This window comes from Castor canadensis, chromosome 8, assembly GCF_047511655.1.
Source record: "Castor canadensis chromosome 8, mCasCan1.hap1v2, whole genome shotgun sequence".
Classification (NCBI taxonomy): domain Eukaryota; kingdom Metazoa; phylum Chordata; class Mammalia; order Rodentia; family Castoridae; genus Castor; species Castor canadensis.
The window spans coordinates 88536362-88559330 of NC_133393.1; the positions used below are offsets into that span (position 1 = coordinate 88536362).

The 22969-nt window shown below is 43.3% G+C and overlaps 1 long non-coding RNA gene across 1 annotated transcript in view; it reads left to right on the forward strand.

Moving 5' to 3' along the window:
* LOC141425756 (uncharacterized) overlaps positions 1-22969 on the forward strand; it is a 42454-nt gene that overhangs the window by 11158 nt on the left and 8327 nt on the right. The window contains exon 2 of the long non-coding RNA XR_012450842.1: positions 5489-5671. This is a non-coding gene — a long non-coding RNA (uncharacterized lncRNA). The remainder of the gene's footprint in view (positions 1-5488; positions 5672-22969) is intronic.

Genomic DNA, 22969 nt, shown 5'->3' on the forward strand with positions numbered 1-22969 from the left:
CAGCCTCCCAAGTAGCTAGGATTACTGATAGGAGCCACCAAGATCTAGCCTGCTTCAGTTTTCTATTGCTGCATAACAAGTCAGCCTTGAACACACAGTTTGTGACAACCCCCACTTTGATGTGCTTCAGGTTCTGTGATCACAATTCTGGGCAGTGCTCGAGAGGGGTTGTGGCAACTACATTGGGGTTGGAAGAGCCAAGGTGCCTTCACTCTCATGGGGCTGGAGGGGCTGGGGGGACTAGAGGGGCTGGGGTACCTTTCTGTCCTCTCGGTCTCTTATTCTAGAATCTAGCCTGAGCTGCCACCCGTGGTGCCAGGTGCCCAGGAAGTTACTCGGTGCCACTTCCTGATGCAGTATGTTGGTTAAAGCAAGTCACAAGGCCAGTCTGGACTGAAGGAGAGGGAGGTCAGACTGCACCTTTATTTTAGATGAGCATGGCATTCCCTCCTGAGCATGGCGAAGTGGCTGTGAGTGGTGTACCTGTGTGTGTGCATGTTGAGTCTCTTGAAACAACCTACCATGATTCCCAAAAATACATGGCAGTCCATGTAGTATCCATAGTAAACTCTGCTGGTGGCTGAGTGTCTGCTTATGGTACAAATGTCCCATCCAAAAGTCAGGTATTTATGTTTCCAGGCCCAGGGTGGCCTGGAACTTTTTTTTTTATTCATACTTGCATACAATGTTTGGGTCATTTCTCCCCACTTCCCCCCGCCCCCTCCTTACCTGCCACCCCCCTCCCCAAACTGGCCTGGAACTTTTAATCCTTCAGCCTCAGACTCCTGAGTGCTGAGATTACAGGTGTGCACCACTGCCTCTGGCTCTCATATTGAAATATAAGTGCCACAGTGATGGTATTGGACACTGGGACCTCTAAGAGGTGATTAGGGCCTAAAGGCTTCACCTTCAAGAATGGATTATGGCCACAATGGAGGAAGTGGGCTAGTTCTTGTGGGAATGGCTTTGTTATAAAAGTCAGCTATCTGTCTGTGAGCTCTCTTGCCCTCCATAGTGGATAATGAAGTATAAAGCACCCACCAGATCTTGGTGCCAGGTTCTTCGACTTCCTGGCCTCCAGATCTGTGAGAAGTAAATGTCTTTTCTTTATAAATTACCTAGTCTGTGCTAATCTGTTATAGCAGCAGAAAGTGGTTTAAAGAGAAGCATCTAAACTACTCACAATGACCGTTATGGAGGAAATTCAGGTCCAAAGTTGTCAGGTCTTCTGATTTTTAAAGAGAAGATGGAAATACAGATTTTTTACATAAGTTCCACTCACTTTAAAATGTAGGCTTCAATGGTAAATTCAAACTTCCATCTGTGACCTTAAGCAGGGCTCTGGGTAGCCAGAATGTGACCTCTGGTGACTGGCAAGCCTGCCTCCAGGTCTCATTCTCCCCTGAGCATTAGTGCCAGGTACAGAATGGTCTTCCAGAGGCGTCTCAGTTTCCACAGTCCAAAATTGTACTCATCCCCTCCTCCAAGCTGGTTGACCCTGGGTTCTGTTTTTAGAGTTGAGGCAGGAATCACTCCATGGTTTGGGCCAGACACCTGGGGTCCTCCTGGACCCTCTGCTTTCCATCTCCGCATTTCTGTTGGTTTCTACATCTTCTTGTCTCCAGTTGTCAGTGCTCAGCATCAATGCCTCATCTCCAGTTCTAGGCCACAGACTCAGGCCCTTCCCTTCCCTACCTGGACTGCTCCCAAGCTCACACCTGCCCGCTTCCAATCTCCCCCCTCCCATCTTTCTTCGAGAGTGGTACTGTCCAAAACACTAGCCACCCGTGGCTATTTAATTTGAATCATTTAAAATCAAACAAAATGGAAAAATTAGATCCTCAGACTTACCAACCATATTTCAAGGGCTCAAGAGTCACAAATGACCAGTGGCTTGAATGTCAGACGGTGCAAATACAGACCATTTCCCTTGATGAAGAACTGTTGGATGGTGTAGCCATGTGATCAGGTTTACTTCCCCACCCCCTGTCTGGCTCTCATTTCTCTCTGGAGTACATCATCTGCTCAGCCTCACTTACACCTGCATTCCTACCTCACCTCTCCAGTTTTACCTTTCCCTTTCAGCCACACCGGCTCCGGAGGCTCCCTGACTCCACAGACTCTCCCTACCTGCATGCTTGGGTCTTCTTGAGCTTGCAGCCTGGAGCCCCTCCCACACCTCATTTACCCGGTCACCAAAGGCTCAGATCAAATACTGCTCTTGTTCAGGTTTTATAGGCCTCACTCAGGCCCACACACCTGTCTCCATTACACTGCACAATAACCTGGATAGAGCTTTGCTGAGACACTTAGTATCCTAACTTGTCTGCCTCTGTGGGAGGTCCAGCTGTGTTTCTTTCTCCCTGCATTCCTCAGACCTAGTCCAGTAAATCCTTTCCCCATATCCCTCCTGTGGGATGGAGATGGGGTAGGGAGATGTTGGAGACCAGGTCTGGTAGTAGGCTTTCATTTGCATAGAAATGCCTCACTAACACAGGGTTAAGCAGTAAAGGGGTTATGAGTTCGGCTGGCTGGTTAGGCCCCCTGAGGAGGGGCCTCAGAGTTGGTTTGACCCTGCTGGGGTGCTGTGGGCTTCTGTAGGCAGTGTGGTGTGGTATGCGCCTGAGACTGGCTCCCCCGTGTGGCCTAAAGAGCACAGCTGCTCCTAGGGTTATGGCTTCCTGGTCTAGGCCCTGGAGGGAAAGAGGTGGCTTTGTGGGGATCTTCCAGGAAGCTGAGGAAGTAACTTTCTGAGAAGTCCTCAGCAAAACTCTCCTGGGCCCAGATGGGGTGATGGGCCCATCCTGATCACATAGCCGTGCCCAGCCTAGAACCCATGGAGGAGTCAGTTCACAACAAAGCACCTGGCCTGTACGTGTGTGTGTGTGTGTGTGCACACACACAGCTGAAATAAAATTAGGGATATGACAAAAAAAAAAAAAGGAGGAATCTGAAGGCTCACTCAGCTTGACACCCTCTTAGTGGCAAGGAAGAGGGTAGTACCCCTCCCTCATCTAGCATTCTTTTCTCCCCCAGCCACGGGGAGGGACAATCTCTGTCTACTGATACTTCATGGAGAAGTCTGGGGAGGTTGTGCTTGGGGAGCAGATCAAAGGGCCATGCTTTCGCCCCTTCCAGCTCCAGACACATTGCACTCTGTCTCTTCTGAGCCTCAGCCCTTGCCAGCTGCAGGGTCTTGTCACAGCTGAACCTATGGCCTGGGACACTTCCCTTACTGAGCCCTTATTTATGTAGTGGGTTGGGAGGGGAGCCTGCCTTAGCTTAAGCATCTCTGCAAGGGCTGGAGGTATAGCTCAAGCGGTAGGGCACCAGCTTAGTAAGTACAAGGCCCCAAGTTCAAACCCCTACACCAAAAACAAAACAACAACAACAAAAAAACATCTTTGCACAAGCCCTTGAGGCCCTCTGGAAGCGTGAGTTGGAGGAATACTCAGATCTTCAAAGAAGGTAACCCAGGCCAGAGAGCTTCTCTCACCCTGATTCTAGCCGGCCCTGGGGACCAGGAAGAATTAAAGGACTCTGGACAGAATAATGGGGATCTCTGGAGCAGCACAAGTATCTTGCAAATGTGGAAATGTTCTTTCTCCATCTCAGTCTCAACTTTTCTTCCCTGGGAGATGCTCAGATACCAACTAGGCTAGAGCCTCCTGGGAAGGAACTGGTGGATCTATTGCACCATCTAGTGGAGAATCTTGAAAAGGACCCAAATTCCAGGATCCCCTTTTGTTGTATCTGAGACTATATGTAAAGACTTCAAAGTCCCTTCCCCCATGGTGGACAGCAAGGTGTTACACCTCCATCCCCCAAATCTGGAATGATATTTAGGGCTGCAGGGCTCAGACCTGAGGTATGTTGCTCAGGAAGATGAAGGGGAGGGATGCTGGAACAAGATAGTTTCCTGAAGGTAGGGGTGGATGCCAGCGAGACAGGGAAGGCATGGCTGGGGGTTTTGTGGGACCCAGAGAGCAGGAGGGCTGAGAGGAGTGGGGAATTGTGTGAGGGGAATCCCATCCTTGGAAAATCCCCACTTTTAGGTACATTCTTTATGAAAACTCAAGGGAAAATCCAAGTTGGTTGGGACTTAAACTGTTTCCTTTCAGAAGGGGTAATTCCTTTTTGAAATTGCTCAAACACTTCAGTAATGAAATTTGCATATGTGGTAAAGGTGATTTTGGGGAGATTTAAGAGATACACTGACAAAGGGAACCCTTGTCACCCATCTCCCCTTTCTGGTAGAGAAGATGTCAGCCTACTGGGAGGGAGATCAAGAGGCTTATGGAGGCGATTTACAGCTGCAGAGATATCAAAGCAGTCAAATGAGAAATAAACAAGAGGACATATGCTGGAGATACTAGAAGCCAAATCTTCTGATGGTGCCCAGAGGATAGAGAATTCTGCCCCAGGGGACAAGTCCCGTGAACTCCTGCCTTGCTCATTTGTGCTGAGTACAATGTGTTGACTCTCAGCCTCACCCCTTTCACTTCCGTGTGCCTCTCTATGCTGCACCGACCTGAAAGCCAAATGCCGTACTTCTCTAGCCACTTGTATCTGGAGTGCGTTAAGTTCCAGCAGACAGCTGTGCTTATGTAGGACATGGAAGATGGAGCTGCAATGGGTGCCATCTTCCTGCTGCTGTTTCTGCTGACCAGCAAGGTTGTGTCAGGTGGCTGAACACATTTCCACATTTGCAAGACACCTTGTCCTGCTCCAGAGGTCCCCATTATTCTGTCCAGAGTCCTTTAATTCTTCCTGGTCCCCAGGGCTTGCTAGAATCAGGGGAGAGAGGTGCTCTGGCCTGGGTTACTTTCTTTGAAGAATTGAGTATTCCTCCAACTCACACTGAACTCTTGGTCACAAGTGTCCTGGGCATAGGGTGGCAGTCACGGTGGCAGCAGTGTCAGCCTCAGAAATTCCTGATGCATGGAAAGAGCCATTATGCTATGCCTTTGAACTCAACAGTCTCCTTGGGAGGAAGTTTCTTGTTTGCTGCCTCTCCAGCTGTCACCTGCTGTCCCCACCCATGACTTTGTAAGCACTCAAGTCCCTGTGTGGAATCTCTTTTTACCTAGGATGGTCTGGTATAGTGGGCATACAGAGAGAGTCACCATGAGTGAATGGAACAGAATGTTGAATCTGCTTTGATATCAGATCTTTGGGATCAGTGGCTCTAGAAGGAAGGGTCACACTGGACTGGGGAGTAGACAAAGGAAGAATCCTCAGAGGTACAGGGCTGGATAGAGTCTTGCCTGACAGAAGCCAGTGCAATGTGGTGGCCAGAGTGAAGATGAGGGGTGATGTAGAAGCTCCTGGGAGGGATCAGCCTCTGGTTGAATGGTGACACCTGGCCAAGCTGACCTTGAGGACCCTAGACTCCCTTTATCCTCCCTCCCCTTCCCTGGCATCTGCTCAGGAGAGACTTTGATTATACACAATAACCCAGTGTTCCCTCCTTTTTTCTTTGCCACAGCTCTCTGGAAAGATCTGGGGGCTCCATGACACACTGCAGTATGAGAGAACTCAGGCCATAGTGCCAGTCCCAAGGAGAAGCTGTTACAGAATAAAATCCTCATTCTATGCAGCCATGAAGAAGAACGAAATGTTATCATTCGCTGGTAAATGGATGGACTTGGAGAACATCATTCTGAGTGAGGTTAGCCTGGCCCAAAAGACCAAAAATCAGATTTCTCCCTCATATGTGGACATTAGATCAAGGGCAAACACAACAAGGGGATTGGACTTTGAGCACATGATAAAAGCGAGAGCACACAAGGGAGGGGTGAGGATAGGTAAGACACCTAAAAAATTAGCTAGCATTTGTTGCCCTCAACGCAGAGAAACTAAAGCAGATACCTTAAAAACAACTGAGGCCAATAGGAAAAGGGGAACAGGTACTAGAGAAAAGGTTAGTTCAAGAAGAATTAACCTAGAAGGTAACACCCACGCACAGGAAATCAATGTGAGTCAACTCCCTGTATAGCTATCCTTATCTCAACCAGCAAAAACCCTTGTTCCTTCCTATTATTGCTTATACTCTCTCTACAACAAAATTAGAAATAAGGGCAAAATAGTTTCTGCTGGGTATTGAGGGGGTGGGGGGGAGATGGAGGGGGTGGAGTGGGTGGTAAGGGAGGGGGTGGGGGCAGGGGGGAGAAATGAACCAAGCCTTGTATGCACATATGAATAATAAAAGAAAATGAAAAAAAAAAAGTTATTCCAAAAAAAAAAAAAACAGAATAAAATCCTCTAAAGGACAAACTCCCTGGGAGTTCCAGGCCTCAGCTGTGGGAAGGGAGTTATTTTTGAGGTTGGAACACTCCAAAGTCATATATATAAGCCGGCTGAGTTGATATGCCATCAGGGCTTCACTTAACGGGGGTGGTGTGGGGAGTGACAGTTTAAGACAAATTCTTTGACACTCTCCCATGGAAGCGGGAGTTTATGTCCCTTCTACCTCAAAATGGGGTAAGCTTGAGGTTGCTGCCCCTATTAGAGCACAGAGGAAGCAAGGCCATGTGACTTGCAGGGTTGGGTGGCAAAAGGCCAGGCAGCTTTGATGGGGAATCTGCTGGAATCTGCTGCTGTTTGGCTGTGCGTCCCTGGAAATCTTCTCTGGGAACACAGCAGCCTAAGCCTAAACCCAGGAAGAACCCCCATGTGGATGCTGCAGTGACAAACCCAGCTGAGCCAGCATCCCACTCTGATGTAAGTGAAGCTGGAGTATGATCCATCCCCATCCCGTTCCACCCAGTGTCATCTCCAGATAGAGTCCTCCCAGCCAAGGTTCCATCACCGTTATGCCCATCCGAGGTCCTACTCTCCAGCCCCCCACTGCCTCTGAACATGAGCGTGCTTGCTAGAGTTTGCCACTAAGTTGGAGGGGCTGGAAGCATAGTAGTAACTCAGTGTCACAAGGGGTCGCTGTCCACACCAGGCCCTTTTGTGGATCGCTGCCAAAGCTAACGGTGAGTTGTGGTGGGGACAGTTCCACAAAGCCCGTGTGCACCTTGTGAGATCTGCTGACTGACAGCTAACACTGGAGGGTCATGGTGACATAACAGGCACAGACTGTTCTCCTCCATCTGGTGTGCTACCCCCACGAGGCAGCTGGAGCCTTGTCACAGGGCTCAGGGTCTTCCTCTATGTGTCCTCAAGTAACACAAGGACTCTCAGAGTGCTGGGATATGGGGAAGACCTTACTGAAAGGCAGTGGCTGTGTGTGGGGGGCAGTATTTGGCCATTGTTCTCACTTCCCAAGCTCCCCCTCTTCTGGGACACTTCAGCCTCTTTCCCGCCCACCCCCAGTGCTAGCCTGCCATCATGCAGGGTCATGGCCCTCTGAAATCCAGTTCCTGCCTGTCATGTAGACATTGGGGCACTTCCTCATAGGCAGAATCACTGGTATTCACTTGTCTGAGTAGGAGGACAACAGTATTCATTTCTCTCAGGATGGAGTAGGGGTGGGGGTGGGGGTGGGGCAAGGAACTCTGGAGCCTCAATTTTCCCATCTGTAAAACAGGGGCAGTGTTAGGTGCCTGGGAGGGATGCTGTCCTTCTTATTAGGCTGCTAGAGGTGAAACGGCTTCAGGAGACCTCCATGCAGCTATATACAAGGCCTAGTTGCTGGTCTGGTGGCTCCTGGCAGGAAGAGCAATGACATTTCAACAGGTAGTTCCTGGGGACAGGACCAGTGCGGGGGAGGGAGGAGGAGGGGAGAAGGACATTATTTGGTGGGTTTGCCTATTATGTTAGACTCAAAATGTCACTGACTTAAACAAGATATAACCTTAATTTTTCTCTCTAGACTGGAATGTGGCTCCATAGAATCAGGCCTCAAGCTGGTTCTATCTTGCCCCATAGGCTGGCAGTCAAGTTTGAGCCAGGCTGGCCAGACTCCACCTCTAGTTTCCAGGCAGAGAGGGACAAGGCAAGAAGTGTGTTCCTACTTGCCCACTATTGGCCAGTACTCAGTCACATGACTGCCTCAGCTGCAAGGGGCACTGGGAAACACAGGTGCTCATATTCCCCACTACGGATTTGGGTTCATTGCCTCTATAGATACTAGGGACAAAAGAAGAGTCTGCCACGCTAGGCAAGGAGGCGTGGGGTGCCCTCAACCATCCATTCCTCCTTTGTTTGTTTGCAGTCATCTTGACTGTCCAGGGTGTCAAACCAGGGGTGTTGTTAGGAGATGGAAGGCTTGGCCCCACCCTCAGGGTGCAATCAGTTGCTCAGCAACCTGGAGCTGGTGCTGGGTGTTTAGCCCATGCCTGGAAGGGCTGAACTGTCCTGCCAGTCTCCGGGAACTCCAAGTCCTGGCCCCGACTGGACCATCCTGGCCTGGGAGAATCTGTCCTTGGATCATGTGGGCCTCTTTTCTGGAGGACTCTGCGTCCCTGGGTGTTGCTAGTACATTGTCCCCAGCACTGGTCAACAGTCCCATGAAATATACTTTCCTTTCACTGCAAAAATGTTGTTTTTAGGACATAGCCAATGGGTTGCATCACTCAGCACTTGTCATATCAAGACCCATGTAAGCAAGTTTTATAAGAATGTATTGTAAAGGAAAACATTGTCCCCATAGAGCAAACAGCCTGCTTCCTGCAGATAGTAAGGGATCAGATTTCTTCTTCCTCCCTGGCTGCCTTGAGGCATAATCATATCTAGTGCAGGCAGGTCACCCTTTTCTGGGCTCTGTTTCTGAGGGCCTAGCATTTTAGCTCTATGTGTTGGTTATGATTTTGAAGCGTGTTGCCTCCTACATTGTCTCTGGAAAGAAGCAGCCTATCATTAATGACAAAATAGAAATCGAGAGCCCTCTAATTGGGAAGAAAACAAAACCAGTGGCCCCAAGGGCTTGGTACCATTGCAATATTCGTGCATCAGCGCCGACTTGAGTTTCCCAGGAGCTGGGCAGAAAGGGAAGGGCTAAAAGATCATTTCTAGAAAGAAGGAAGCAGAGCAATGTAGTGAGTGACACAAAGCAGCATGCCCTGAGCCGGCGGGAGGGGCCCTTGCAGCAGTTCAGAGTGCAGGTAGATAGGGAACCTGGGCACTGATCCCGATTGGAAGCTGTGTGACTCCGGGTGACTCACATAGACTCTCTGTGCATCAGTTTATAGTAATAGTAACTGGAGCATGGGTTTTCGGGAAGGTTAGATGTTTAAATTAAGGCACGCAAAGGGTAAGAATAGAGTCGGACGCTTGATAAATGCTCAATAAACATGAGTTTCTGTTAAGCAAGTATGGACAGAGGAGGGAACAAGCACTTGGGAGGTCTCTGTAGGAATGGATCTGATGGACCACCAGGGCACAGTGCGGGTGGAAGGAGACCTCATGGAAAACTGCAGCTGAGTTCTGTGTCTCTGCAGGTGGATTCACAGGAATGGAGCGATCCAGGGGGAGTGCAGTTGCTTTGCACAGACATGTCTAAGGCTGGCCTTCCTGGGAGCAGAGGTGCACCCTGGCTTCCTCCTTGACTCCTTGGGAGGCAGGGCTGGATTTAGGGTATGCATTGGCTGTCTGGCCTTGAGGGCCTGGGTTGACCTCAATGGGACTGGGTCCAGCTTTGAAGGAGGGTGGCCCGGCCGTTTGGATGTGAGGACAGACTGGGAATGAAGTGTTCCTTCAGAAATCCTCAGGGGACTTTGGTGGTGGTGGTGGGGGGGGCCCAGCAAAGGCCAGACCTCCTGTGAACCACATGTGACTGTTGCACTGTTATTGGAATGTGAGACCCAGGCAACAGCAGCTCTCGAGATTACAGAAATTATGACCTTTAAGATCAGGGAGACAGGCTGAGAGGAAGGGACGGGGACACTTCTGGAGGTGATGAAAGCTTATCATCCTGATTGTGATAATGGCATCACAAACCCACCACAGTGCATGTATTAAGCATGTGCAGTGATTTTTTTTTTTGTGTGTAAATCACACCCTTTATTAGCTGGCTTTTTTTGAGGAACTGTAAATGAGTAAGAAAATGATAGACACATAGCCCAAAGGTGAATGTGAATGATTTGAGCAGGAGCATTACAAAGGATAACACCCAAATGGCCAGTGAGGGAGCCAAGGTGCCTCCCCTGGTCATCAAGAAGAGGCAAAGTTGAGCCACAGAAGGGGCTGGCTCTGCACTCCTGTCAGCCTGGCTACAACTAACAAGACTGAGAATCCTTAGTGTTGGTGAGGGCTTGGAGCAGCAGAACTTGTGTTGGCAGTAAGTTTATGCTTCTGGTCATTGCATAAGCCCCTGTGGAAAATAGTATGATGTTCAATATTAAAGATGGAAATACTCATCCTATCCCCAATGGAAATGGCACCTACGAGCACCAAGAGATGGGTCCAGAATGTTCATAATGACTTTATTTGGAATGTTCCAAACTAAAGCAACCTAAATGTCCACCCCCCAGTAAGGTATAGAAATAAGCTACGGTCTAAACAAACAGTGGAATATTATATAGCAATGAAATTTATGAACTGCAGACATTTAACAAGATGAATGAGTGGCAGAAATCAAGCACAAAAGGAAAAAAAGAACTCTGTATGGTTCTAGTTAGATTAAAGTCAAAACCAGGAAAAGCTAAACTGTAACATGACAAGTCAAGTCATGGCCAGCCTCCAGCAGAGTCTGGCATGGAGATGGAGGGTGGGCCCGACAGCCTTCTGGGTCACCACAGGTCTCCTCCGCCTGTGCTTGGGGGGTCACATGGATGCTTGCTTTGATGTAATTTAGGGAGCACATTTACTTTTGTGTATATATATGTATATAAATATACATATATATACACACGTAAATATAAATGCATGCATATGTGTTCTTCTGTGTATTCTACTTCTTAATAAATATGTTAAAAGAAGATTTCTATATATCTATATCTGTCTATGAGCCTGAGAGCAGCTGTCCACCTTTTTTTGGGGAGGGAGGGGGGTCTCAGCAGCCTGGCGTCTTCCTGGGGGTTGTGGACAAGGGGGAGCCTGCATCCTAGTGCTAGGCTAAGCCCATAGCACTCAGCTGCCCAGTTCTGATGCCCCATGCCGGTCACTCCTCCAGCTCCTGCAAGTGAGTTCAGGTAGCCCTGCACAAAGGCCTCTCCTTTCAGCCTCTCTGTGACACAGCCCAGAAGGCCATCTGGGGCAGGACCAGGACAGCATGAGGCCACTCCCCTGCCGGCTTCCACTTTGCTGGCAGCCTCGGCTGTGGCCTTGGTGCTTTTTGGCCAGAATGCTGGTTCTGTTGTTGGGTAGAGGTTGGTTAGCTGATTCATCTTTAATAACCCTTTCCCAAGCACTGTCACATAGCAGACATTGCTGGACACTGAGAACATGATGGTGAATGGTTCCTGCCCTCAGGAGCTTCTGGTCTGGAGGGGGAGGTAGACATGATCAGTTAGTCCCTGGAATGATGAAGAGTTAGAACCAGAGCCCCAAAGGAGGAAGGAACTGGGCACGGGTCCACTGTGAAGAAGGCACAGACACCGTGTGATCCTGAGCTATCCCAGCAGGCTATAGTTTGCTGGCTACTGGATTAGGGCCTACAAGGCATTATGACCTTCTCTTATCTCTTTCTTTCATGTTAACTGCCCCATCAGGAGGACACGAGAGCAGCCCATGGAGGGGTCCATGTGGGTAGACCCAGGACCTGAGGCCTCCTGTCAACAGTCAAGTGAGCTGCTCCCTGAGGCCTTCAGATGCCAGCCACCCCACCATCAGCTTGACTGTGGTCTCAGGAGATATGGAGCCAGGACCAGCCAGCTGAGCAGCTCCCAGATTCCTGCCCCATAGATACTGTGAGAGAACAAATGCCTACTATTGCAAGGTGTATAGGGAGAACAATGGATAATATGTTGGAGACAAGTGGGGTCTAGGTGTTCAATCTAAGGTCTAGCTTAAAGTGGCTTATAATTCACTGCATATACCTAGTGGTCATTCCTTGATCCCCAAATGTGTGATTGGGGTTGACATGTTTAGTTAGAGTGAGTGCAACCCTTGTGCTGAGTCCCTGGCTGTGGGATAGGGCTATCAGAGTGGTGAAGACCAAGTGGAAACCTGAAATGTCCCTCCTCACTCCCCATCACCTCTCAGGCAAGAGTGTAACTCAAAACCAGTATTTTATCCTGGAGGGATGGCATCAGTGCCATCCTTAAGCATCTAAAAGTTGTAAGGGTATTGGTCTCCAACACAGAAAGACAATGAATGCTACTCAACTTTGGAGCCAGAGTGTTCGTCCAGATTAAAGACTACAATTTTGCAGTGCCTTTGAGTGCTAGCAGGTGGTGTTGAGTGTACCACACGACTGTGTCTGAGCTGTTTATGAGTTTCTGGCATAAACTGTGCAGTTATGTTAATGTGAACGAGAGGTAAAGCAGTTGTTACAATAAAAATTTTTATGTCCCATAAAAACCTGGGACATGCAAAAAATTAAAAAAATTTAATGTATTGTTAAATATTTTGATTTCATTGAAGAGAATTTTAAAAGGAAAAATCACTACTTTCTCACTATTCCAATGTAAAAATTGTCATTTTTTTCTATATTCTGTCTGCATACATGTATATGTATGTATACATGTAACTTTAAGGTTGGTACATTTTGTTATCTTCATAGCAGTAATTGTCCATGTTACTAGTAGTCAGTTATCATAAAATGGATTATTTTAGCTGTCAGGCTGAAAATCAGTACTTAAAATTACATCTTTTTAAAAATTTACATATTCATTCAGCAAATATTTATTGAATGCTTTTCTAGTTCTAGGCCATAGCTAAGAACAAAACAGACATTATTCTCACTCTCAAAGGCTTGCAATTCAGTGGGGGAGAATGGGCAAGTAAATAGGCTACTGTGCTATGGTGTCTTGAGAAGGGCAGAGTTAGTGAAGCTAGAGACAAGAACCAGATGGGATTTAAAAATCCTGTTCAGTCTTTTTCCTTCTTCATGGAGTTACAACTTTCTTATTCTTGACACTGTCCATGGAAAATTAATTTATGCTTGCTGTGATTTGAATACGGTTTGCATTTGTCCCCAGAGTGGTGATGTTGGAAGGGGATGGGACTTTTAAGAGGTAGGGGCCAAGCTGGGCACTGGTGGTTCAAGCCTGTAATCTTAGCTGGAGCGAGCTTTTTCCTCTCACTCCTTGTTATTACCGAACCTAACCAGGGGCGGCTGGAGATGCAGAAAGGACACAGGATAGACAGACAGACAGAAAGTGGGGCCAGGTGTGTTGGGTGCTCGGTTGGAGACCCACAACCCTCATTGCTTCTTTTTCTCTATTAATCTCTTCATTTACTCGCTTCTCTCTGTCTTTATTCTTTAAGGCCTTACTCCTTTACAATTCTTTAAAACCTTGCTTCTAAAGTCTTTCCTTAAAACCCTGCTTTTAAAGTCTTCTTTTCTGTTTTTATTTTTTTGCTCTGGTTATTTTATTTATTTTTATTTTTTTGGTGGAACTAGAGTTCAAACTCAGGGTCTTGCAGTTGCTAGGCAGGCATTCTATTCTTTTCTGTTTTTTAAAGTCTCTTTCCTTAGACTCCCACTGTCCCATGTCTTCTCTTAGCTGTTCTTTAGCATAATCTCTCTTAAAGTCTTTGCCCCCAGACTTGCACTGTCCCATGTTCTCTGTCGCTTTTCTTTAGCTTAGCTTTCTAAAGCCTATGTACAAAGTTCTTGGTGCAGACTTTCTATAACCCCTCTTTAGCAATTCTTTTCCCTTCAGCAATCTCCCTCTAGCGCTTTCCCTTCAGCAATTCTTTTCCCTTCCAAAGCCTCTCACATCAAAAAGCCAACAAGCAAAAGCCCCCAAAGCAATCCTCCTTCAAGGAGTCTTTTATATCCAGTGGTAAACAGGGTGGAGCAGCGGGGAGGGTTGACATTGTAACAGGAGAAACCCGTGTTCCTGCTTCTCTGAAGGTAAACAACTTAGAAGAAGCTGTTCTGCATTTTCCTCGTCTGTGGCTGAGACTGTGCCAATCTCAGCCTACAGATAAACATCTTAGGAAAAGCAGTTGAGCTGCATCTCGCCTTGCTATGTCCAGTTCTCATAGGCTTCTCATAATTCGCTTTCCACACTAGCTACTTGGGAGGCTGAGAGAGGGAGGATCCAAGTTTGAGGCCAGGCTGGGCAAAAGTTTGTGAGACTCCATCTCCAAAATAACCAGAACAAACTGGGCTGGAAGAGTGGCTCAAGTGGTAGAGCTTGCTTTGCAAGCACAAAGCCCTGAGTTTAAAAAAAAAAAAAGAGGTGGGGCCTGGTGGGAAATACTTTGGCTACTGGGGTGCTATTCTTGAATGGGATTTGGGCAGTTTTTGTGGATCCTAATCTAATTCTCTAGAGAATGAGTTGTTACAAGAGCAAAGCCGACCCCTGAATTGCTCTCTGGCTTCCTGTCTTGCAGTATGATCATTACTTACTATATGAATTTCAATCTTTCTGATGCCAGTGCCATACCCTTGAATCTCCAGAAATGTGAATAAATAAACCACTCTTCTTTATAAGGTTACTCGGCTGCAGGTATTTCTTTATAGTAACCAAAAGTGGGCTAATACAATGCTTTGCTTTATTTAACTGTATTCTAGTGTCAAATCTGTTCATCTCTAGTTAAATATACCTTTGCCCCATGCTGTAATTTTCTTCAGATTAAATAATGTGCATATTTAGGCCAGCATGTTCCCCAAACATATCTTAATGAAGATGAATTGTATGAGTTGTCCTTGAAAAGTGGAATCTAAGGTCAAATAAATTTGAGAATCACTTGCATACTACATCTTGAAATTTAAAATTCTCCAAGAAATACCTCTGTAAAGAACCCAGTTTAGAGCTGGATGTGGCATGCACCTGCAGTCTAAGCATTTGGGAGGGTGAGGCAGGAGGATCATGAGTTCAAGGCCAGCCTGAACGACAGTGAGACCCTCTCTCAAAAAATAAGCAAATGTAGGAACCTAGTTAAAGTGAGCATATTCTAACTGTGTTTTGAAAAACAGCTCTTTTTAAAAATGGTTTTTGGCAGTGTTGGGGATTAACTCCAATTCCTTGTACATGCTAGGCAAGTTTCTCTACCACTGAGCTGTGTCCATAGCCTTAAAAAAATTCTTAACAGTCTGTGTGGCTAATATTAATTTTTGAAAATTGACTTCAAATGTATTGATCCTTCTCTAATGTGATACTTCAGTCTCCAGGAGATAGCTGTAGCTTTTAAAAGTAAATGTTCCAGCCAGATGTGGCGGCGTGTGCCTGAGGCAAGAGGATCAAGAGTTTGAGGCCAGCCTAGACTGCGCAGCAAGACCCTGTCTCTAAATAAATAAATAAATGCCCCTGAAACCAGTTGCAGTGATGCAGGTCTTATCATTGCATGGCAAAGATACTAGTGGGCATGGACCTCGGGGGCTTGTGTTTGCTAGGTGAGCACTCTACTTCTTGAGAACGTGCCAGTCCTTTTATTTTTAATTTGTTTTTCAGGTAGGGTCTCTTGCTAACTTTGTCAGGAGTGGCCTCCAGCCACTGCTCCCAAGTAGCTGGGATTACAGGTCCTTAAAGCTACTGTAGTAGTCTATCTAGTTATTTCTGTAGTCCAGCTTTACTAACACCAATGGAGTTTAATTTTATTGATGCATCATAGTTTTACTTATTTAAGTGATATATCAGTTCTTTCAGAGAAGGTACTGATTCTTAGAACTTTCAAAGAACTCCAAACAGTATATTCACTTCCTTTTTTTTTCTATAAGTAAGATCGTAATGTTAGTACTTCATAATGTACTAACTGCTGACTTTGTATAGAAAGGAGTTTAGAAAGGTCTCTAAAAGTGTGCTTGATGTTAATATTGATAACATTGCTTCCTTTTTCAAAATTAAATTATATGAAATGATGCTTTCAATAATATTTTTCTTATATTTTTAAGGTTAAACTGTCCAGTTTGAATTTAGATGATCATGCAAAGAAGAAATTTATTAAACTTGTAGGAGAACAATACTGCAAGATCACAGATGTACTGATCATCAAAACAGATAGGTAAAGAAAAAAATTGGAAAGACAGTTCACATATGTTTCTTTATTGTCTTCCATCCCTGTAGGCCTCTTTTGAGAAATCATATTAAGATAGGAATGGTGGCTAGGCAAAATCCTAGCTACCTGGGAGGCTAAGATTGGGAGGATCATAGTTTGAGGCCAGCCCAGGGAAATAGTTTGCAAGACCCCACCTCCAAAATAATCAAGGATAGAATGCCTGTTTCGCAAACATAAACTCCTGAGTTCAAACCCTGGTCCCACCAAAAAAAAAAAAAAAAAGATAGGAGTAGCTTTTATTACATCAACTTCTATTAGAGAAGTTGTCCAATTCATATTTTTTAAATCCTCAAACTAACCTACTTTTACTATTCTCTTTATGTATGGAGAAAGGCTTGCTTAGTTGTGTTGTTATTTTTAGTCCTGGCTTTCGTATACCTGTGTATGTAAAACTTGGAAGATGTTAGAAGAAGGCAAAGTATGATTTGCTAGTGATTAATGCTTAAATACGTGGGGGTTTTTGTTGTCTTAATTGGCTTTATTTGTGATTCTAGACTGGGACAGCACTTTATTCTATAAAATAGAATAAGTGTTCCTTTAAATAGGTTTTTACAAAGTTGAGGTATGGAGGCTGAGGTGTAACTCAAGTGGTAGAGCTCTTGCCTACCAAGCAAGAGGTCCTGAGTTCAAACCTTAGTCCTATCCTAAAAAACAAAGTCAATGTATGTAGTTCAAAATTAAATTGCTAAGTTGCATATATGAAAATTTGTCAAGGCATTGTTGTAAATAAGCAGAATTTCAGAGCTAGGATAGTCATTTATAAAAAGAGTATTAAGGTTATCAACTATGAGTTTATAAGTTAGATGATTTTCATTTGATATAAAGAAAGGTTACTGGTATGTTTTTACTAAGTGGGTATTTTATTTCTAGAATTTACTCTTGTTGCCTCTAAATTGTGTCAGAATATAAAACAGCTCTTTAGAGAAAAGTGAGTGGCAGATCTCCCCACCCATCCTAAGTTTCAAAGGATTTGGAGGCATCAGAATCAGGTCTCATACCCTGTGTCTTAGTGGTGGGAAGAAGGCTCAGGACAGTGTGCAGAGAGAGATGGTGAGGAGTGTGGAGGCAGGAAAAGCACAGGAGCCATGGTTTCTGATATTAAGAGGGAAATAGATTTGAAATATATTAGGAATAATCCTTTTAGTATCTTTAGAAAATGCAAGGTAACGTTGCACTTCTAATTTATCCAACTTTTAAAATACCTTTAACATGTTATTTCCTGAAATTCTGTAAGTTCTGATAAGGTTGCTTTATCTCTAGGTTGACAACATCAGTACACACACGTTTCATATAATAGCTATTCAGAGTTAGACGACTATTAAATATAAGTAAAGAATAATCAGTACACTTAAAGTCATTTGTCATGTAATAGTTTTATATTTGAAGAAACTGGAAACGATTGTTTCTTTTTCTATATTACCTTATTACCCTACAAGCTTAGTATACCATCTCATACATATGTAGAAGTTTTGCTTAATTTTAGGGTATTAAAATTCTTTTTTCCCCCTGTATTAATTCTATTTTAAATATAAATGTAGCAGCAACAGTATATGTGTGTAGTTCATTTTAAAAAGAATCAGCTCTGAAGAAATAAGATTAACATTTAGATTAACATGTATCACCTGTCTAGCTCATTTTTAAGTTAACTCAGATATGCTCGTGCCATCCAGCAGATTCTCAGCATTGAGATGGTGGAAAGAACTTGGATTGAACACAGTCCTGTTAAAAAATAGCTTAAAGCTATTATCATATACAAATAACTCCATTAGTAATGAAAGCAAAGATAAAAGTAACCCCAGTACTCAATTAATGAGCAACACAGACTATTCTAAGAGCAGAATTTTCTGAAGTGGATAGAGAATTACTGAAAATGTTATCTTCTGTTTTAGTATATTGTATATTTTGCAAATTATTCTATATATTGAGCTTCTAGAATTTTGACTTCCTCCCTCTTTCTCTTTTAAAGAGGCAGAATTACGATTATGCAGTGTATCTACTAACAGTTCTGTACCATGAGTCTTGGGTAAGTGTGGGTGAATGTTCCTGGACTTTGCCAGTGGAATTTAGATGATGTCAGTCTTTCAGAATATTCTGTGGTGAATACTCAGTTGAGTATTTGGTGAGTTACTAACTGAGCATGTACGAATCTCCTATTGATACCTAAAGTGAAGATCTTTTTTTTTTTTTTTTTTTTTTTTTTTTTTTTTGGTGGGACTGGGGTTTGAACTCAGGGCTTTGCACTTGCAAAGCAGGCACTCTACCACTTGAGCCACACCTCCAGGCCTAAAGTGAAGATCTTGAAATAGATTTCAATCAGTTATAGGACCATACTGAAATCATATGTCTAAACCTTTAAAACTCCGTTTCTGAAAAATTTGGAGTTTTTATTTGATTTTATTGTTTTTGTTGTTTGAGTTTGAATGAAAATTCTCAGTTATGGAAGAGTAACCATCGTGTATGTAACTTGAGAATTTATGATTTTTTTCCCTGTTTTCTAAAACTTGGTAGAAAAGTATTTTAAATGTTTATTGAAAATTTGGGTTAACACTTAACATAGTGACTATTATACATTAGGAACAGTTAAGAACAATTCATTATTTAAATAATATTAAAAGTTGTGTTGTGTCTAAATGTATTACTTTAAGTAGAAGTATGTATGTTTTTGAGGGAGATTTTGTATACTTAAGCATCAACTTTTTCTTTGTTTTTGGTAGCACTGGGGTTTGAGTTCAGGGTCTCATGCTTGCTAGTCACTCTGACTGCTTGAGCCACTCCGCTAGTCCTTTTTTGTGGTGGGTTATTTTAAGATAGGATTTTGCCAACTCTTTGCCCAGGACTGGCTTTGAACCTCGATTCTCCTGATCCTCTGCCTCCTGAGTAGCTAGGATTACAGGCATGAGCTACTGATGCCTGGCTAAGCACAAACTTCAGAGTTCAAGTTGGTATCCAATATGTTTAGGTAACTCAAAGTTTCAAGCATTGTTTTTAAAATTAAAATAATTATCAATTTGCATTCAAACTAAATTTTTTTTATAGCTTGCCCAACATAGAAGACTCAGTAGAATTTTATAATAGGAACATTTGAAGAAATAGAGATAGCTGGAGAAGAGAGGCACTCTCTTTAGATGTTCAAAGAACTTCATATCAATAGAACTTTGATTTTTTTTAAGGGGCAGTGGTTTTGGGAGACAGGATCTTGATATGTAGTCCAGGCTGGCCTTGAACTCATGATCCTCCTGCTTTAGCCTTTTTAGCACCACCTTACTCTGCCCTGTATTTGTTTGTTATGACTCTTAGAGATGCAACAAGACTTCAGTTTACTGACTAACACATTTCTAAGATCCATCCAAAGATGCAGTGGGCAGAAAATGTTTCATGTATTGGCCACTTAGCCAACGTACAGTAAAAGAAACATATTCCTGAGATTTAGTAGTTGCATTAAATTGCCTTTGGAACCTCCTTCCGGCCCTGAGATCCTGTGATTCTGTGAACACATGCAGCTGCTATTCAAACTGCTCACAGCATTTTCATTGGTGTTCATAATAAAACTTTGTTGCTGTTGTTAAGACTGAGGTTTGAATTCAGGGCTTCATGCTTGTAAAGTAAGCACTCTACTACTTGAGCCATGTGTCCAGTCTATTTTGCTCAGGTTTTTTTGGAAATGGGGTCTGGAGAACTATTTGCTCAGGCTGGCCTTGAACCTTGATCCTCCTGATTTTAGGATTACAGATGTGGGCCACTGTGCCTGGCTAATAAAACGGTTTTAACACAAGAGAATGAGTAACAAGTGAAGGAGGAGGGTGAGGAAGAAGTTTTATTTCAAGGTAGTAAACAACAAAAATTAGCTATTAGCTCTTTTCTTTTGCAGTCTTCTCCCTGTCATAATTTATCTAGACTTTCTAATTTCTGGTATCAGGAGCAACATCATAACAGCAGTTAATCTCTTTCTTGTCATTTGACTTTAGAAATGCCTTTGTTAGCAAAGGAAACAATCGGTGTCAAGAACCAACCTACAGGATGGAAGAAAATCTTTGTTGCCTATTCATTGGATAATTGATTCATATAAAGAGCTAAAAATATAAACATCATTCATTAATTTCTGATGTAAAACTGCTTTATTAAAAGATAGGAATTCCATTAAAAAAAAAAAAAAAAAAAGAAATGCCTTTGTTTTTTTTGATTCAGTAATACCACTCTTGGGGATATACCCAAAAGACTGTTACTCCAGAGGCACCTGCACACCCATGTTTATTGCGGCACTATTCACAATAGCCAAGTTATGGGAACAGCCAAGATGCCCCACCACTGACGAATGGATTAAGAAAATGTGGTATCTATACACAATGGAATTTTATGCAGCCATGAAGAAGAACGAAATGTTATCATTCGCTGGTAAATGGATGGAATTGGAGAACATCATTCTGAGTGAGGTTAGCCTGGCCCAAAAGACCAAAAATTGTATGTTCTCCCTCATATGTGGACATTAGATCAAGGGCAAACACAACAAGGGGATTGGACTATGAGCACATGATAAAAGCGAGAGCACACAAGGGAGGGGTGAGGATAGGTAAGACACCTAAAAAATTAGCTAGCATTTGTTGCCCTCAACGCAGAGAAACTAAAGCAGATACCTTAAAAGCAACTGAGGCCAATAGGAAAAGGGGAACAGGTACTAGAGAAAAGGTTAGTTCAAGAAGAATTAACCTAGAAGGTAACACCCACGCACAGGAAATCAATGTGAGTCAATGCCCTGTATAACTATCCTTATCTCAACCAGCAAAAACCCTTGTTCCTTCCTATTATTGCTTATACTCTCTCTACAACAAAATTAGAAATAAGGGCAAAATAGTTTCTGCTGGGTATTGGGGTGGGGAGAGGGAAGGGGCGGAGTGGGTGGTAAGGGAGGGGGTGGGGGAAGGGGGGAGAAATGAGCCAAGCCTTGTATGTACATATGAATAATAAAAGAAAAAGGAAAAAAAAAAAAGAAATGCCTTTGGTTTAAGATGATTAAGCTCTCTTTTGAGTCAGCTCTCTTTTGAGTCAGCTCCCTAGCTGCTGTTAAGAGTAAATAGCCAACAATAAAAGCCATCCAGTTTGAGTCTCTTATTTTGCCAGCAGCCTATAAAGTGAATTTGCCCCAAAGGAAATGACAGGTATAAATAAATTCAGTGAAAGCTGACTTACCAAATTCTTTCTGTGGTTCCATGACGTAGACTCCAATAAGCTTGTATTCTGAATTCATGCAAAAACCTTTGATCTTTAATGCTAATTACGGTTTGCCAGAATAAGGAGCTGAATATAACTGTCCTAAACAAAATACCTATTTTTTAAAGACAGATACTGATACGCTACACAAGAAATGACATATTGCTTAGAATTTCCTTCACAGGATTTAGTAAGGGTTTGGGAAGGGGGCAGTGGTAGAGGCATATATGAAATAAGATCGATCGTGAGTGAATCATTAGAGCTGGGTGACAGGTACACGGGAGTTCATTCTGCTGTTCTCTTTACTTTTCTATGTTGTTGAGACTTTTTTAATAGAGGCTTTTTATAAAGCATAAAAAACAAAATTATATTTAATAGAGTTAATAGCCCTGTATAAAATGATTGGTTTATAAATTAGTTTTGTTATAGTAGCTGTGTTTTCATGTTTGGATAATAAGGTGTTTTTGCTTTAGCCAACTCTTATTTTTTATTTCACCTGAAGGGAAATTCAGCAGTTGTTTAATATGAAAAGCCAGCATACCTATTTCTAAGATCTGAAGCATTCATTTAAAAATGCTAAAGCAAGGTGTCCTAGATGTCTGCCTTCTCATATTGCCCGAGCATGTGGTAGGCTCTCTGTAAATGCTTCTTTAAAGAACATCCTGGGCCAGGGCCGTGGCTCAAGTGGTAGAGCACCTGCCCAGCAAGCACTGAGTTCAAACCCCAGTATTGCTAATAATAATAATGACAGTGATGATGATGATGATGATGTGTTCCAGAATGGTCACAAACCAAAAGGGAGCTGTGTTGTGTCTTGAAATTTGTTGTCCCTCGACAACAAACTGCTTTTCTTTGCAATTTATTTGTTGGAGAAATCTTGGTGTATGTTTCCTTGTAGGCTTTCCTATCATTTGGATTTTGCTGATGGCATCACAGTACCACACATCCCACTGTTCTGTGTTTCCTGTAAATCGATGCTTAGATCTAGAGGCTTACTCACGCCCTAATTAGGTTTTTGAGTTTTTTGGGGTTTTTTTTTTTAGGGAAACTACTTTGTAATTGGTATTGTAGACTTCCATTAGGAAACAGAATATCTGTTTCTCTTTTTTGTGAACTTGGTACCATAGCTTTTTAAAGTCAGAAATTAGAGAAAAATTATGGGCTCTTGAAAGTAAAACCTATATGTTTTTATAGTAGTAACAAGTACTGTGTAAACTCAGGAATTACTAACGCAGACTAAGTTCCTCAAAATATGTTTTTGCAATCCTACTTAAATATTTTACAGTTTCCTCTTTGTATAGGACATATAAGAGTTGTTCTCCCAGTTTTACATTTGTTGAACTTGTTAAACAGAATCACCATAAACCTTAGGAGAAGTTAATTAGTACAATATTTTTAAAAAGACTTCAGAATCTCCTAGTTATAATCCCATAGTACAGATTTCATAGTTATGTTAAGTAGCTCTAATATATATAACAATATAGTTTTCTATTGCTCTTTGAGGTCATTAATCCTGCCTTCTGCTATACCAGACCGTTTTTAACCCAGACAGTGATTTATTAATTTTAGACATTTTGTTTTTCAATTCTACATGTACATTCAGTTCTATGTTAAAATTGTTCATTTTTATTTATTGATTTATTTATTATGGCTGTACTGGGGTTTGAACTTGGCCTTGTGCTTGCTAGGCAGGTGTTCTGCC